General features: G+C 39.8%; 1 long non-coding RNA gene across 1 annotated transcript; it reads left to right on the top strand.

Annotated features, from left to right (window-relative positions):
• The first annotated feature begins 2940 nt into the window (after positions 1–2940).
• On the top strand, positions 2941–14396 carry LOC121233682. Its single transcript, XR_005933637.1, has 3 exons — positions 2941–3126; positions 9909–9913; positions 14385–14396. It is a non-coding gene; the product is annotated as an uncharacterized LOC121233682 (long non-coding RNA).
• Positions 14397–16596: the final 2200 nt, after the last annotated feature.

Genomic DNA, 16596 nt, shown 5'->3' with positions numbered 1-16596 from the left:
CTTTTCTAGTTCCTTTATGTCAATCAATAATTCTGCTGTGTGTCCCAAGTATTCAAGCTGAAGTTTGGCCAAGTTTCAAAAATTGATTTCTCTGTATTTTATCAAGCTTTCAGATCTCTTTGATGATAGCTTCTTAGATCAAAGTCAGCTGGACTCCTGTGACTGTCTAAAATAAGATGGTAGCTGAAATGATTTTCAGACATAACCAATGTCGCCAAATGTCTTTCAGTGACTCTCTGTCACTAGTTTGTCATACTTTTTAATAAATTAAGATTTTTGCTTATAACATAGACCATCTTATTTTCATTTTTTAAGTGTTTGGATATGTCCTGTATATTTACAAGGCATCAGCCACTATATGAAAATGTGGTATAATCAGAAAAGTAAAAAATATCAGCCATGAATGCTAAATTGCTTCTCTAAAGCATGAGGCATCTAGCCTATACATCAGTATCATGTTTTGATTTTTCGAGAATGAGGATGAAAAATTGTTAATCTCTGAAGATGATTAAATACCAGTAGTGTATTACAGGGTTGGCTGAAAAAAAAAAATCCTTCAAAATTTGTCCTGTCTTTGAAACACAGCTGCATCACAGTAACCAAAAACAGGTGGACTTTCTTAAAGATGCTCACACTTTCAAATGTTATCTCAGATTACACTGGCTGTGCTATGCACCTTTTCCTTATCGAAGGTGTTTCTTTGTTTACACTTGCTAATACATATCAGATAAAGATTTAATTGCATTTTAAATTCGACTGTTTAAAACAGTGCTGATTTGAGAGCACTCCTGATTTGAGGGGGAAAAAATAAAACCTCAGTGCGTCACTGTTGCCAAGGCCAGTGACAATTCCTATTCAGAGAAGTGCTGTCACCTGTACAGTCTTCTAGCACTTCTAGATAGACTTGTGCACCATCATGTATCTACCTGTCCTGAGACATTGGGATCTGGGAATCTATTTCAATATTTATAACCCTTTTTTATTCTGACTGGTTACAAGTAAGGGAAATTCTGTGTTTCACACCTGCATACTATTAGAGCTTTCTCCATGCAAGCTGCAAGGGAGGTCAGGCAGGCCCATGGGCTAACAGTGGAATACCATTCAAGTGGAATACCATTCAAAACAGATCTGTGTGAATTATAGGAGCTTTAAAGTACTGGCGGTGGTCTGTGCTTTGTGTCCTTAACACTCGGTAATTTCTTGTTCCTAGAGTCAGGCATTTCTGGCTTACTACATGAAAGCTGGCAGGTTTTAATGAGCACTCCAATCAGAACGGCAGCTGCTACTCAGCACTTGGGGCTCCTGTATTGTCCAGCCAGATATACTATTCTTTTTTATGCTCCTCTATGTACTAGTCCCTGGCATTATGGTTTCTCAGAGAGGTTAAGTTTTAAAGCTCAGTTTGAATATCTGATCATGGAAATACAAGACAGACAATCCACATACTGAATCATGCTAAAAAGAGGGAATAGGTGGTTAAAATGAAAGGTTAATTACTCCATTTCTGTATGATGTTATATAACTTTCCAAAACCAGTGACACAGTGGGAAAACATCGCTGAGTTACTTGCTGAGTGGTAATGGCAATTCCAGATTTTTCAGCACTTTAGGAAAAAAGCTAAAATGATTTGCTAATTGGGAATTATGGGAAGTGTCTGAAGGGCATCAACATCGACACAGAATTTTGTCTCTTTAGGTATGTAGTGAAAGTAAGATGTGGCCCTAGCCCAAGAAAGGGTAGGGGCAAAGAAAAGGAATCACTTTCCTGTTCAACACACATGGAGAAATGGAGCAAAGAGAAACTCAAAACTTTGTTAAAGACAAAACAAAAAAATGTGTGGCAAGACTAGAAAATGAACTAGTTATTTTGGATATGATATTTTAGACAGTGTCTCCTTCCCTTCTTCGGTAAGCTCAGAACTCTCTATTGTGTCAAGATAAATTGAGTCCTCAAAGTCCTGCATATACTCCTACTGGGATCACACTTGGATAGACTATCTTCACTGATGGAAGCCCTGCACATGTGAATCAAGTCCTGTATCTTACTGAAATCTATTTCCTAGCATGCTGTTAAGTAGAAATGCAGTTTGATGTGACAACTCCAAATCCTCATTGTCTGCAGTCTTTGAAGATCCTATTATATATCTAATGAAACTTAAGCCATACATTCTAGTGTATGAAATCTTCAGCTGGATTCCCTTGTCGTGTCCCAGAGTTGGAGCGACTCAGGTTCGTGGATTTCCTTTGTCAGAATTAAGGTGAAACGACACCAGGGGAGTTCGAACAACAATCAACATTTATTCAACCTAGCTAACCTTGCCCAAGTACAAATGAACTTATCAATATGAACCTTGCATCATGTCATTAAGCCGCTGTTTGAAAAGAGAAGGGAGGTGTAGAAAAAGGAGCGGAAAAAGGAACATAAAACTGTGTCAGAAGGAGAGCCCTCCCATTGAGTCACGAGGTTCAGAGCAGACCCCCTTGCTTTCTGGACTCCTCAAAGAGGAGCCCAGGGGCGGCTAGATCCACTCCTAGTCTCAGACTTGGTCAACGGTTTATGTTTAAAAGGATGAGGTGTAGGTATTGTGAAAAAGAGAGAAGAAAAAGAGGTGGGGAGAGAGAGAAAAAAGAAAAAGAAAGAAAGAAAGAAAGAGAGAAGAAAAGGGTTTCACCAGTCCTGGGTCCAGCGTTGGTCCAGCCAGCGTAGTGATCCAGTTCTGGAAGGCGCGCACTGAAAACTTGTTCTCCCTTCTTTTATAGTGTGTTAGTTGGTGGTCTCGACATGCGCAGTTCATGTTCCCGGGGTTCTCTGGAATCGGTTGGTGAGCTTTGCGGAGGTTCATTGGCGAGTTGCCTCTCTTTCCTGGCTGGCATGACTGCTTAAGATAGAAGCACAGTCCCATCCGCCGTGGGGCCCCCTCCTCCAGGTGCATAAGCTGTCGTCCTTCTCCTGGTCACTTAAGATAAGGAATTGTGGATTTGGAGAAGCGCGGTCCCACCATCCATGGGGCCCTCTCCTCCGGCCACATTGTCCTGTTGACAAAACTCCAGCGTTTTTACAGAGGCTGTTTTCTCCACCAAAGTTCTTTAACAAATGTTTGAGACATTGACTATAATTTGTCAGACTGTCACACCTTCTTTTTATAATACATTTCTTGTAGGTATACTAGAGATCATATGAACTGAAGTTAAAAAAAAAAAAAAAGGAAAAAAGTAATTTTTGACCTGTCTTCTTCTAGTGAAAGACTGAAATGTTATTCCCTAGGAAATGTTGAGGTAATTTGTTATCTTGTTAGATGAGTGTGCTGTTAAACAGCTGATATGTTTCCAACGAGAGGTGGCTGCAGTGGTGAAGTGAAATCAATTCCTTTGGTGAAATGATCCCCAGAGCTTGATAATTAATTGCATTTTACTTTAGGTTTGCACAGTCTTTTGATTTTCTTTGGGAACAAAAGCAATACAGAGTTAGAAGGTTGCTTTTATTTACTAATGAGGATTTTTTAGCACCGAAACTATCCTAATGCAAAGTAGAAGTTAAGAGAAGCAGAGAAATGCAGACTAATGAAGACTCTATCTCCTTTTCTCTCTCTCCACCCCTCCCTTTCTCTTTCTCCTTTTCTTTTGGCAATAACAGTTCATTCTCTTGGTCCAGGAAATTGAAAAAGGAAAGGGGAAAGCGAGTGCAGGCTGAAGTAATTAACTAGATGAAGACAAACCAAATCAATCATCTCTATTATTGCTTCCTGTTTAGGTGATATTTGTTTTACGTACAGCCTGACCCTAAGGACAGCACAAGATGGAGAAAAGGAACCAATATTAGCATAGTAAAATAAATTCTAGTGGAGGATTAATAAAATCTCTATATCTACCTCCAGACCTCACCTCTGAGACAGGATTAGTTTAAACATTACATATTAGCACTGTTAGTTACTTGAGGACAAAAATATCAGATGTCTCCAGAGACAATATTGTAGTGGAACCAGTTGTTTTCATTTATCTTTTGATTTTATTAACTTTTTTTTTCTGCAGATGAGCTCACATGAGTTTTTCTACCTAGTTCTTATGTACAGATGGTTTGGCATTCTTCAAAGTAGTAGACGAATGTAGCAAAGTATATCCATTGCTGATGTTGTTTCCTTTGTTTTGCTTACAGACAGGAGACAGACAGCAGCTTAAAAACTAATATGTCTTTAATAATTAACTTGGGCTGTCTAATCAGGAAATCTCTCCCAGAAGACTGCTGCTAATACTTTGTATTGTAGTATTTTAGAGCCTAGAAATTACCAGTAAGATTAATAAAGCTGTCCAGATTCTGCAGTCTACCCAAAGGGCAGCTGAGGTAAACATCATCACCAGAGCAATAATGCATAGGTGCACACACAAAGCCCTTGCCTTTAATTTGCTGCCTAGCATTTCAGCTCAATATATTCTAATGCAGTGACTCAATTTTTCAGGGAAATAAAACTTGATTTTCAAAATATTTCCTGGATGCTTGACATGTCAATACACTATTATTTTATTTTTAATTTTTTTTTTCTAAAACATTCACATTTAGAGTGTCTGTTAATTAACATTGCATCTGTATTCACCACAGCTTTATTTTTCTCCAGGCTTTGCTTAGCTTGAAGAGGCAATTGTTATAAAAAAATACCAAAAAACTATTATGACAAATCCATCTGCAACAATTCCTAAGCTGCTGGTATAAGAACAATTAGAAGGGCTCAGATGAGCAGCTCTGCATTGTTTCTTGGCTTATGTACATGAAGGACTTTACACATTTATACAAAAATCAGCATCGTTATTGAACAGCTGTGAGATGATCACTAGAGACTCAAACTTCAGCAAAAAAAGATCCTCTAAGCTCAGAAACATCCTTAGATTTTGTTCTCAAGAGGAGAACACTCATTCTGTGCACTTTTCTCAATGGGCATTTGAAAGAGGGAATCTAGTATTCCAAATAAAATAAGAGCAGAAGTGTACCTTTCCTCCTCTTTTTTGAGGGAAAAAAATGTAAGTATTTAATAGTTTCTTTATCTCACAAATCCCTACTTTTGAATATAAGAGAAATTTCCAGATCAGATGGAAGCTTCAAGATCAGAATGGGAGGATTAGAATGATAATGCCAGACTTAGCATTGAGCCTTATTTTAACTTTTGAAATTACGACCCACTACAGAGTGAATAAATTGAAGATGAAGTGCTTTAAGTAGATCTGGGTAAAACTTTTTCATTGATGAGGATATTCTGAGGTGGCAATATTTTGTAATTGTCTTCAAGGCATGTAAATAACTATGCCAGCTACAAGATGGTACATAATCGGTCCCCAGATATAAGGTCTGTGCCATCAGCCAGCAGAGCTACCATATGTTGATGAGATGAGCAGCCAAGCAGTAATTTGAAAGACATAAATTAAAAATATGTGGATAGTGGTATATGAAGATAAGAATTTAAAGCTAAAAGGGAGGAAATGGGGAGGCACAGAAAGAAGATGTTAGTATTGCTTACGGACAAGTAGAGCAGATGATCACTTGTTTCATGTAGGGAATTGATATAGTCACTGAATTCTGAGTCTGGTTAATATAGCTCCCATTTTCTTGTTTCAAAGTGAAATCACCATGATCCAAACATAATTCTCTTTGAGGTTCCAGTCCAAAAACATGGGAAAATCCCTTGCAAGAACAAGATTACTGCTACATATGTGATGCCTTTGATATTGGCCAGTACACAAGATGAACCATAAATCTCTAGATTTTAAAAATATGAACAGTTGCAGCCTCAGCCAATTCTTCCTCCTACACCGAAATTAACTCCCTTGGAATTGCTGTAGCTGAAACTGTAGTGGAGTCATGATCTGTTCATTCATTAAAGAAGCAGAACATGCTTATAAGCTGGTTGCACATGTGCTTATGAGGGAGGAAAGCTGGGTTTCATGGTGGGTTCTCTCTTTAGCTTGTCTACATTAAGGTGTGCTCTCAGGCTGACAAAGTATCAGTTTCTTGGCCTGTTGGAGTACACTGACCCAAGTGTTAGAGAAAAATTTAATATATTTTAAATTTTTACCTGCTGAACAGGCAGCCTATCCAACCAGTTACAAACCCCGTCAGCTTAAAGAGTTGAGTTGAATGTCTTAATATGATGGGTTCTGGAACAGGGGAAATAAAATTTCTTGTTATAGTTAAAGACTTGAGGGTGAAATCTGGGGGAGGAAAATCTCAAATGGAGAAAAGTATGTTAAAGTGATAATACTTACCCTTAAAGGAATCCTATTACATAAAATTACATGATTATTTTCAAAACACAGATGACAGTTGATGTGGGTACCTTTTATTAAATACTTAATCTGTGCACAGACTTTTGCTGTGATAAAGTAAATGTAACTGATTTCTGTCAAGGTGACTTGCAAGGAAAAAAGGGTTTGGTTCGCTTCTTTGCTTCCATTTAGTATGTACAATTCAATGGAAATACTGAAATTATAATGTAGCTTTGAGGATTGCATATGTTTCCTTATTTGAAGCTTCTCTTTTTTTTGCATTACCATTTCAGTATTTGGGTTTATTTTTATATTTGGGGTTTTTGACATTGTTACGGGTTTGTGTGGCGCGGGGATTTTTTTGGTGGTGGGGGAGGGGGTCAGGGGTGGCTCCTGTCAGAAGCTGCTGGAAGCTTCCCCGGCTCCAAGCCGGACCCGCCTCTGGGCCAGGCCGAGCCCGTCAGCGACGGCGGTAGCGCCTCTGGGAGAACAGATTTGAGAAGGGGAACGTGCAGTCAGTAGGGGGATTGGAATGTGAGAGGAACCCCTCTGCAGATACCGAGGTCAGTGAGGAAGGAGGGGCGCCTGAGGAGGTGGATGCCCCCGCAGCCCGTGGTGAGACGGCAGGCTGTCCCCCCCCGGCCCGTGGAGGGGAGCGGGGGAGCGGAGGCCCCCCAAGATGGCCGCGGCTCCATGGGAAAGCCCGTGCCGGAGCAGCGTGCGACCGAAGATCGGCCCGCGGAAAGGACCCACGCCAGGGAAGTTGGCGAAGAGCCGCGGCCCGCGGGAAGGACCCACGCTGGAGAAGTTCGTGGAGGACTGACCGTCTCCCGCGGGAGGGACCCCGCGGCGGAGCAGGGCCGAGCGAGGAGTCCTCCTCCCCCTGAGGAGGAAGGAGCGGCAGAGACCAGGTGTGGCGAGCTGACCCCAACCCCCATCCCCTGTTCCCCTGCGCCACCGGGGGGACGAGGGAGAGAGAACCGGGCGTGGGGTTGAGGCGGGAAGGAGGGAGGGGTGGGGGGAAGGTGTGCTCAGGTTTGGGTTTGCTTCCTAATAGCCTTGTTTTGTTTTGACTTGTAGTAAATGAAATTGGTTTTGTTTCTTCCCCAAGTTGCGCCTGTCTTTTGCCCGCGACCGTAAGAGGTGAGTGATTCCTCCCAGTCCTTATCTCGACCCACGAGCCTGCCTTTGTATTTTCTCCTCGTCCCACCGTGGCTGGGGTTGTGGGGGGTGGGAGTGAGCGAGGGGCTGCGTGGTGCTTTGTTACCAGCTGAGCTTAAACCACAACAAACATATTTATCTTTTTTATTAAGACCCTATAATCACTTTTCTTGGATGATTCTTGGGTAATTTCAGTAACTGCAGTAGGAGGTCACCAATCACAGAACTATTGCTTGGAAGGGACTTTTGGGAGTTATCAACTCCAGGCCCCTGCTTGAGGTGGTACTACTACTAGAACTGGGTCCAGCCAGCCCTGGCCTTGTTTTGATAAGTCTTGAATACCTCCAGGGTGTTCTTGCAGAGCAACCTGTCCCTGTGTGGCAGTACCTTCCTTGAGAAAAAATTCTCTTCTGGTGTCTATGTGACTCTCCTTCAACTTGTTTTTTGATTATCACGTCCATATTAATCTTGAGCTTTTGGAGGGGGGAAAAAAAAAAGCCTTTTGCTGCTTACATTTCAGTTCTGTTGTCCTGTTGCCAAAAGCTGATCAAATCCCTTTGTGGTTTTGGTTTTTTTTTTTTCCTTTAAGTGAATCTTGCAGTATAGTCACGCAAGAAAAAATTGAGTTACTTCTAAGAATTCTGTTCTTTTACACAGACCACAAATTTTTATAGGGATTAAACAAGCAGAAAAAGGAAAATGAACAGATTTTCAGGCTCCTTTCTAAATGGAAAACAAGCTTTTCTTTCCTTACATGCAAGGGACATTCATAGGGAAAACTTACATTTTGTGTTTTCAATTAATAGATGCAATAACTATATAGTTGCCAAAAATAACTTAAAAATTGGTCTGAACATCTATTTATCACTTTATATTTAGAGTAAGATAGTTGAAAACAGTAATACAGAAATCCCAGTGTAGTGGATAATCTAGTACCAATTAGCTCTTTGAAATCTTTTTACATCTTCAAAGTGCAGTACCTTAACTAACCCTAACTGCATCTCGTGGGTATAGTAATTCTTATGGGAACCAATTACTGGTGGCTTAAGGATGCCTCCTCATAGCATGTGTTCTTTCCCAAAACTTACTTATGTACTTCAGCAAAGGAGTTTTATCTGGCTGACTTATTTCATGACAATGAATGCAAATATATTAAAGCATAGGAATGACTTCAGAAACCCACTCCTTACCTGTCTTCACAGCAAGGTACTGTCAACAACATTTATGGCTTTGGAAAGTACTCTGGGTTTAAAATAATTTCATTTGTTAGAATCTTGACCATCTGAACATGTAGATTAAGAGAATTTTTTTTTTACAATTTCTCAATCATTCTATATCCATAAAGACAAATTAGGAGAAACTTCCAGTCAAGACTCTTTTTTTAACACATCATTAGAACCAAAATGGGCTTCACCAAGTGGTGGCAAACTACTTGCATGCTTGTTTTGCAGTGCAGTTATAGAGTCTGTGTCCAGAATTTTCTGTCTGTCTTGCATTTTTGTTGCAGCTGAGACTCCCTATGATCTGACATCTCCTATGATCTTCCCAGACAGAGACCACAATGATTGTAAATCTGTAACTAATGTCAACTCTGTGTCCTCCAGGAAATGCTGTAAACAGTTGATTTCAGTATGTGAAGGCTGTAAAACTCTAATAAATATTTACGTGATTGAATAAAACAAACCAGCTCCCCATGTAATAGTAAGTGTTACTTCATTTTACTTCATTATGAATACTCTAGTTTGCCTTTGAGAAATGAAGATGATATTCATGCAAGCAGCTTGGAAACTTGCAGTTCTTTAAAAAAACAAAGAGAACTTTGAGAACAGGTACATTGCAAGCTGGTTGCATGTATCTTATTTTCTGTTGTTACCGGAGCGTTCTTATTTATCATAACAAACCAATTCTATGTGGCTGTTGAAACAGAATGAAAAATACAGGCCTGGATAATACATTGATCTAGTCTGTCAAGCTGAGGGCTGATCTGAAGGTCATACATATGTCCTTTTTCCACATATCTACAAAATTATGACTATAATGATATGTGTGTAATGTCACTTGGGAAGAACAAAAAGGGTTTTCAGATTTCTTATTATAATCCCGTTCGAGGTTTTAAAATGCATGTGGGTTTTTTAATTGAAACAAAGTTTTATACATTAGTGTCCTCGTACAATTAGTCATCAGAGCCAGCCCTTTTTGCCTTAAGTGTAAATGCTGACAGAATTAGAGCATGCTGTCCTGCATGAACTTGTTCCTGATTTGGTGAGATTATAAGGTGTGAGAGACTGAAGGTGTTAATATCTCAAACATTGTGGTGGGCCAAGTTTTGCTTAACGACTAACTCTGCATAACAATGAACTCCGCCTAGCAAGGAACCACAGGTGAAAAGAAGCCCATCAGCAACAGGAGGGGGAGGGCGTGCTGGAGGGTGCACAGCTCCCTGTTCTGTTGTGCTGTTCTGATGTGCTGAACAGGGCAGCTCACCATGTATGGCGAAAGATCACGTCTGCAGGGAGGGGGAAGTTACTCCCCAAACGATTCCCCAAGCCCACGGCTCAAAGGCTACCTAATTAGCCTAATGAGTTCGAGTGCCTGCCCGAAGGAGGGGCAAGGATGATAAAAGGACACAAACTGAAGCCCCATGCGTGCAAGTCCACCGGAACTGGACTGCTAGGCTGACTGAACCCCTCGGCTGACTGAACCAACGCTGGACCCAGGACTGGTGAAATCTTTCTCTTCTCTCTCTCTCTGTCCTGTTTCTCTCTTTCCTTTTCCATAATCCCTACACCTTATTCCTTTAGACATAAACCATTGACCAAGTCTGGGACTAGGAGTGGATTCAGCCACCCCTAGGCTCCTCACTGAGAAGGAGTTTAGAAAGCAAGGGGGTCTGCTCTGAACCTCGTGACTCAATGGGAGAGCTCGCCTTACTGTTTTCGCTGAACTAATTCCCAAATAAGCAAGGCCTGTAGTATATGTTTGGTGATGTATGGTTAGCACATATTACACAGTTTACTGACATAGTTTCATGCCAGTTTTTGTTGTGAGCATACCAATTTTTGGTGGTGATCTTGCCAATTCTTGTTGTGAGCAAATAAAAAATGAGTTTTGTGAGTTAAAGGATCCTTGGTGTCATTTCACCTTAATCCTGACGTGGGAATCAGCAAACCTGAGTCATCGTCCTGAGAAATTGGGACATGACACGAGGGAAGTGGGATGTCAGGCTGATGTTTTTCCTCTCTCCTCAGAGAGCAGAATAGGCCAAGATACTCAAGAGATAGCTCCAGTGCTAATACTGGGGTGAGCCATCGGTAACATTCATTGGTCAGGGAATGTAAAAAGGCAGATATATATAGATATATGCAGAAGAAACAGGTTAGTTTAGCAGTTTAGCAGATGAGATTTGATTTATGTAGTCCTAGCTTGGGCTTAAAACACCAAATATGGATACTTGGGAATATATTTCTGGAAAAGGGGTGTGGAGGGGCAGGCAGGGAAGAGTTCAGAAGCTTTCCAAAGAGACAGATGGTTCCAAAGATGGCCATATCAAAACAGTTAGGAAAGAGGTCCGTTAGCATCAGAAACATAGACTATAAGAGCTTAGTTACTGTACAAGGACATAGATGTATCCTCTACTGGACAATGCTTCTTACTAACAAAATCACAATTCATGGTTGTTGTAGCTGGGACTAGTCTCTCTTGCTGGTTGGGAACTAGTTGTGATTTGACCCAGGTAATGGATTGAGGCATTCTGAGTTTGGGTAGCGTCGCTCTTGTTACTCCTCTCTGTATCTGCGATCATCTCCATGTACAGATATGTGACTGCTATGCCAGTGAACGATGACTAATTTCTAGCCTACCCGCAGCTTAGGCATGTTCTATGAAGTTCACTTTGAGCATCTTATTAACTCCCCTGTGGTTAATGTGGAAGGAGATTAAGGCATACAGAAGGGAAAGGAGTGCATATAGGCATCCATTCTTAATGAAGATGTTTCTTACCCGGTAGACATTTTTAGTCTTAAATGTATTTCAGAGAAAATGAAAATGACAAGTGTCTCTAAAACACACCTGCCTCTGATCTGATCTCACCAGGTCCTTAGCTTCTTCAAGCCCATCTGCTGCTGCACAGTGACAAATCACTTTGCTTCCAAAAGAGCATTAACTGTATTATCTATGCACAGACCCCATGAACTCATTGTATATGAGAGCTGAGGAACAACCTGGAGATGCTGATAAATGTTGATTCTTTAGTTAAGTGAGCAGTATTGAGTCAAATTAACATATTTCATTGAGCATGCATTTTTAAACTTTAAAAGGCAAAACTATCCTCTCCCATTCATACTCTTAGGCCTCAGTTACATTTCTTCTATTACCAAAGGTTGGAAGCCAAGGACTGGTAGTAAAAGAAGAATGTAATGTCAGAAGCAGCCCTGGAAATGTTGAGCATGATAAGTACTGGGGATAAATTTAACATACGGACTTTGTAATGCTGTACAGGATTAGTCTAGTCTAGGATCCTGACTCCTCAATTATCAGCACAAGCTGATTCAGAGGATAAACACAGCAGCTGGTACTTATATGAGACAGTATCTTCAAGAAAAGTTTTCTTTTTAGGCACAGTAGCTAGAGACTGTAGAGGTGCTTCAAATGGCCTTCTGTTTAAAGGCTCTGTTGCATCTTTGTGAGAACTTAGTATCTTGAACCTCTGCTAGATATTCAAAAGTGATTCAGATGTCGTCTGTAGAGAGGAAAACTAGCAAGGTTTTATAAATATGATCAGCTCCTACAATAATAACTGAACATCAGTGCCAGCATTAACGAGAAAAACAGAAGGTGTTAAAATGAGCTAGAAAGCTTTTAGGCATATTAGTCTCTCTGCCAAATGAACAGCTTTAACACACAAGCTTTTAGGATGCTTCTGCAGTTAACCCAGTATGTTTTATAATGCTTGTCTTGTCAGTGAAAGATAATGATTTTATTATAATAGAACCACTTTTAATGAAAATATCTGCTATTTCCTGATTGCTTAACTATTCTGATTTCTTCTGATTTTCAACCCCATAACAAGAATTACAAGTGGAGGAGAATTCCTATGCAGCTGCTTCAGAAATGGTTTGCCTGCAATGGCACATTTGTTTTCTATCTGAGTGTTCACTTAAATTGCATTTCATCCCTGGTTTACATTTCTCATCTATATGATAACATCACGCACGCTGTTTCTCCTGCCATCATCCACATGACTCTTTCTGATTTCATTTGACACTGTATTAAGGTAGACCACGTTCTTGTTAACAGTAATAAGCACCAAGGTGGTTGAGTGCTGCTTTGAATGAAGACAAATGAATGGAGGGAAATGTAATGACTATACACACTGCAAAGCAAAAAGGCTGTCTTAATGGGCCGAAATCAGTTTATGAGGATAAAATGACTTCACTAACATAGTCAAGATGGACTTGACTGATTCAGCCAACAGCTTGCTTAAGGTACCATATTATTACCATATCACCAAGATCTACATCGTAAAGGTTTCCCTGAGTCTGATAGCTCTGGTAGCACTCATGCCTGTAAAACCTGATTTTAGTCCTGGGTAGGTACCTAGTCTAATTTATTTCACTAACATATGCTTATTGCAGAGAATATATTTGGGCATAACATTTGTTCCTTAAGTACTTCGAAATAAAAAAAACCCAAAGCTACCAGAATGTCCTGTGAGAACAGATGTCATAAAGAGAGCGGCCAGTTCAGAGAATTGTTTTCAATGAAACTGTCTGTGAAATCACAGTAAGATTTTCTCTAGTCTAATCTTTATGCATTGCATAACTTAAACTGTCAGCTGCTAGATGGCACAATATGCTTCCAGTTGCAACAAGCATTCATACAAATGCTATATTATGCACAAAGAAAAAAATCATGAGAATGACTTTATCATAGTTAATGGAGCAGTAGAGTTCAACATGGTGGTACAGCATGTCTGCACAAAGGGTTTGTTTTTTTAAACTTGCTAAGACAGTTAATTTGGAAGGAATACTAGTAGGAAATAAGCTTTAATACTTGAGAGGTGGTTGAAATAAAAATACTTTAAATCCAAGACAGCATTAAAAAAAACAGTTGGGAGTTCTCTGATCTTTATTTTGTACTTCTACTGCTAACATACAAAACCATCACTGACTTTATATTTCCAAAGATATTTTTCTTATTATATCATTACTTTGTTGTGTATTCTAGCAAGTGACATCACTGGGAGTAGATCTATGTATGTATATTGACAATTTTTTCAATATTTTTCTCAAAAGTCTTGATAAGATGAAGCATAAATGTAGCAAGGATGTCTATTTTGTATCCCAAGAACTTTCCTAAGAAAGATGGGACACCTGTTTTCCAAGAATTCTGTGGAGAGACAGGACTTTATTGTGACTTTAATTTTTGACAGTGAATTGTATATGTTGGGCAAGCATTGATTCAGCCAAGGAGCAGACTTTAAGCAAAGCCTGATCTTTTAGCAAATATAAGACATACTGAAAACCACTCCTTTGTGTATCTTTGAGGATGGGCAAATAATTCAAGGCAACAAATCTATAGGAAATACATTGGACCACTTTCTGTGGCACATTGACTGTACTTGCTATTCATTTTAAATGGCTTCTTGTATTGTGTATAAAGTGCAAAAATTAGAAGTGGTAAGACCCTTGTAACCATGACTGGAACTTTCTGTCAGTTTGGCAGTGAACATGGAATGTTATTCAGATCCTGAGAATGTCAATCATTTAAAACAAATGGCATTAAAGATGTAATGTGAACTCCTTTTTTCATCCAGTCACGAATATTAACTTCTAGGATTGCTATGGTAGTGAAGCCCAATGAAGTGGATACACACTGCTAGAATTAGTGTTACCTGTGACTAGCAGTCATAAGACCCTATTGGTCTGAAGCAACTTGTGTGCTATGTTTTACGCAAAGATAAAGCACTTTATTAAGAGAGAAGTGCAGTAATGGATCAGTAGTACTGAACAAGGAACTCTTGTCTGGTCTGAAAATAAAGACGTATAAAAAGTAGAAGCACACTTGAGAAGGAGCAGAGAGGAATGGCATACGCATGTGGCAACAGACCGTGGAAATATTAAGTCACAAGGTTAATTGCAACTGATCAGTTTAGAACTTAAGGACAATGAGATTTTTTTTTTTTTTTAATAACTCCATTCAAAAGGAAAGAGGAAAACAGAAAATACAGATCTGATGCTGATTGGATAAATAGAGGAATAGCAGTTAACAGGGAGTAGGCACATGCATTCAATGCATTTTTATATCATTCTTCATAAAGGTTAATTATGAGAGATTGGTTATTCATTTTATTTAACAAGAGAAAAGCAGACCAGAAGTGGAAAGCATTTGTTTGTTTGTTTTTGGTACATTATCAGCATGCAGAAGATAATAAGATAGTAAGGAACAGGCAACACTGGCTTTACCTGACTTGCTCTTGACAAGTCTAGCCAATCTTTTACTTCAATGGTGCAGCTACTTCAGTGGATAGTCCAAGCAATGGCTGTTACATCTTGACTGTGCTGAGGCTTTTGATACTGTCCACTACTACTTTCTCATATGCCAGCCATGGAAACTTGCTCCAGAAAAATGCCATAAGTGGGTGCACAGTGGCTGAAAGGTCCTATTTGAAACAGCTTTCAGTGGTTCATTCTCCAAGGGCATGATGCTTAGATGAATGCTAGCTGGGCCTTAGATTTTTCTAGGCAAATTCCTAGTGCCATCTCCTGTGTTGTTAAAGAAAACACTGCTTAGAGCCAGATTTACTGTGTGTGTGGCACTAAGTTGGGAGAAGTAAGAAGGAAGACAGAAAGCGCTCAGAGTTCAAAATCAACTAGATAGAGGGATGAATTCGGTCTGAAGGCTGCAAGACAGAACTCAGCAATAAGTGCAAAAGTCCTATGTGTGGAAAAAGAAATTAAATGTGCAATACAGGTGGTGGCATCATCCGTGCATCAGCAAGGTAGAAAAGGATTGGAGCTTATAATGAGTCATAGACTGAATACAGGGTTAGAATGTGAGGCTGTTGCAAGAAAGAGACTGTCATAGATAAAGCCTAGGAAGTAAGTTTTCCTCTCCGTTCAGTACAGGTGAGGTCTCAGCTAGCTAATTCTGGCACCATATTATTTTTAAAAAAGACTAATTAAATGGACTAATTAAAGAGAATCCAGAAGAGAACAGTGAGAACTGTAAGAAGATTAGGAACAATTCCTATGAGGAAATCCTAAAGTGATTTCAATTGGTTTCATATTGTTTCAGGGAAGTGAAATCTCTGGATATTGCATAAGTTAATACCAAGTTTAAGCCATACTTGCCATGGTTGGATAGCATTCATAGAGACTGAAAGAAATATCCTTTTTGACATTAGTGGACATTCAAACCTCAGAGGAAAAAAGCATCACTAGCTAATGGACATAAGTAGTTTTGAAAATGGGGAACTTGCTGCAAGTTATAATAATGCCAACATGCAACAAGCTTTACAGAGAAAACCTGCACATGCACGTACAACACACACACAGAGATTAATTCTAGCTCTGAGAATGCCTCTTAATTGCTCTGTTCTCTGTTCTTACTGTCAAAGATTAGAGAGCAACATTCTGCATCTACAAAGGACAAATATGATCCAAGCAAAGCTTTAAAAAAAGACTTACTTGATAAATGAAAATATTATGTTAGCTTCCATTGCAGAGAGAGAAAAATACATACGCAGTCTTAAACCTAGTAGAGAGCAGCTGGATCTGACATGTTGTCAGAACAACGACCACAGATACAGCCTGTAGTAATGACTGAACACTCTGGTCAGACTGTGAATAACAAATAAGCATGACAAGCTCTAGGCCACTGAGGACTTCACAGTGATTGTCACTGTGCTGCACAACACGGACAACAAACTTCACAGAGGCAGTAGGAAAAGAGCTCACGTCCGCACCCCCCACAAGGATTTCACTGCTGTAGCACATGCTTCATCGGCACTCATGTTGGCAGTGTGTCAGCCCCTGCCCTAGGATAAGAAGGAAAATCTCTGGTTAAATGCAGAGATGCAGGCAAGCAGGCAATTCTCTGTCCGTTCTCAGCATAGGCCCACAATACAATGACATAAATTCCTATCCTGCAAATTGCTGTTAAGAAGGTATTTACAGAACCTCTGTCT

The sequence above is a fragment of the Aquila chrysaetos genome, chromosome 12 (genome assembly GCF_900496995.4).
Source record: "Aquila chrysaetos chrysaetos chromosome 12, bAquChr1.4, whole genome shotgun sequence".
NCBI lineage: Eukaryota > Metazoa > Chordata > Aves > Accipitriformes > Accipitridae > Aquila > Aquila chrysaetos.
Note: the sequence above shows the minus strand (reverse complement) of the source record. Positions and strands in the feature narration are given on the sequence as shown.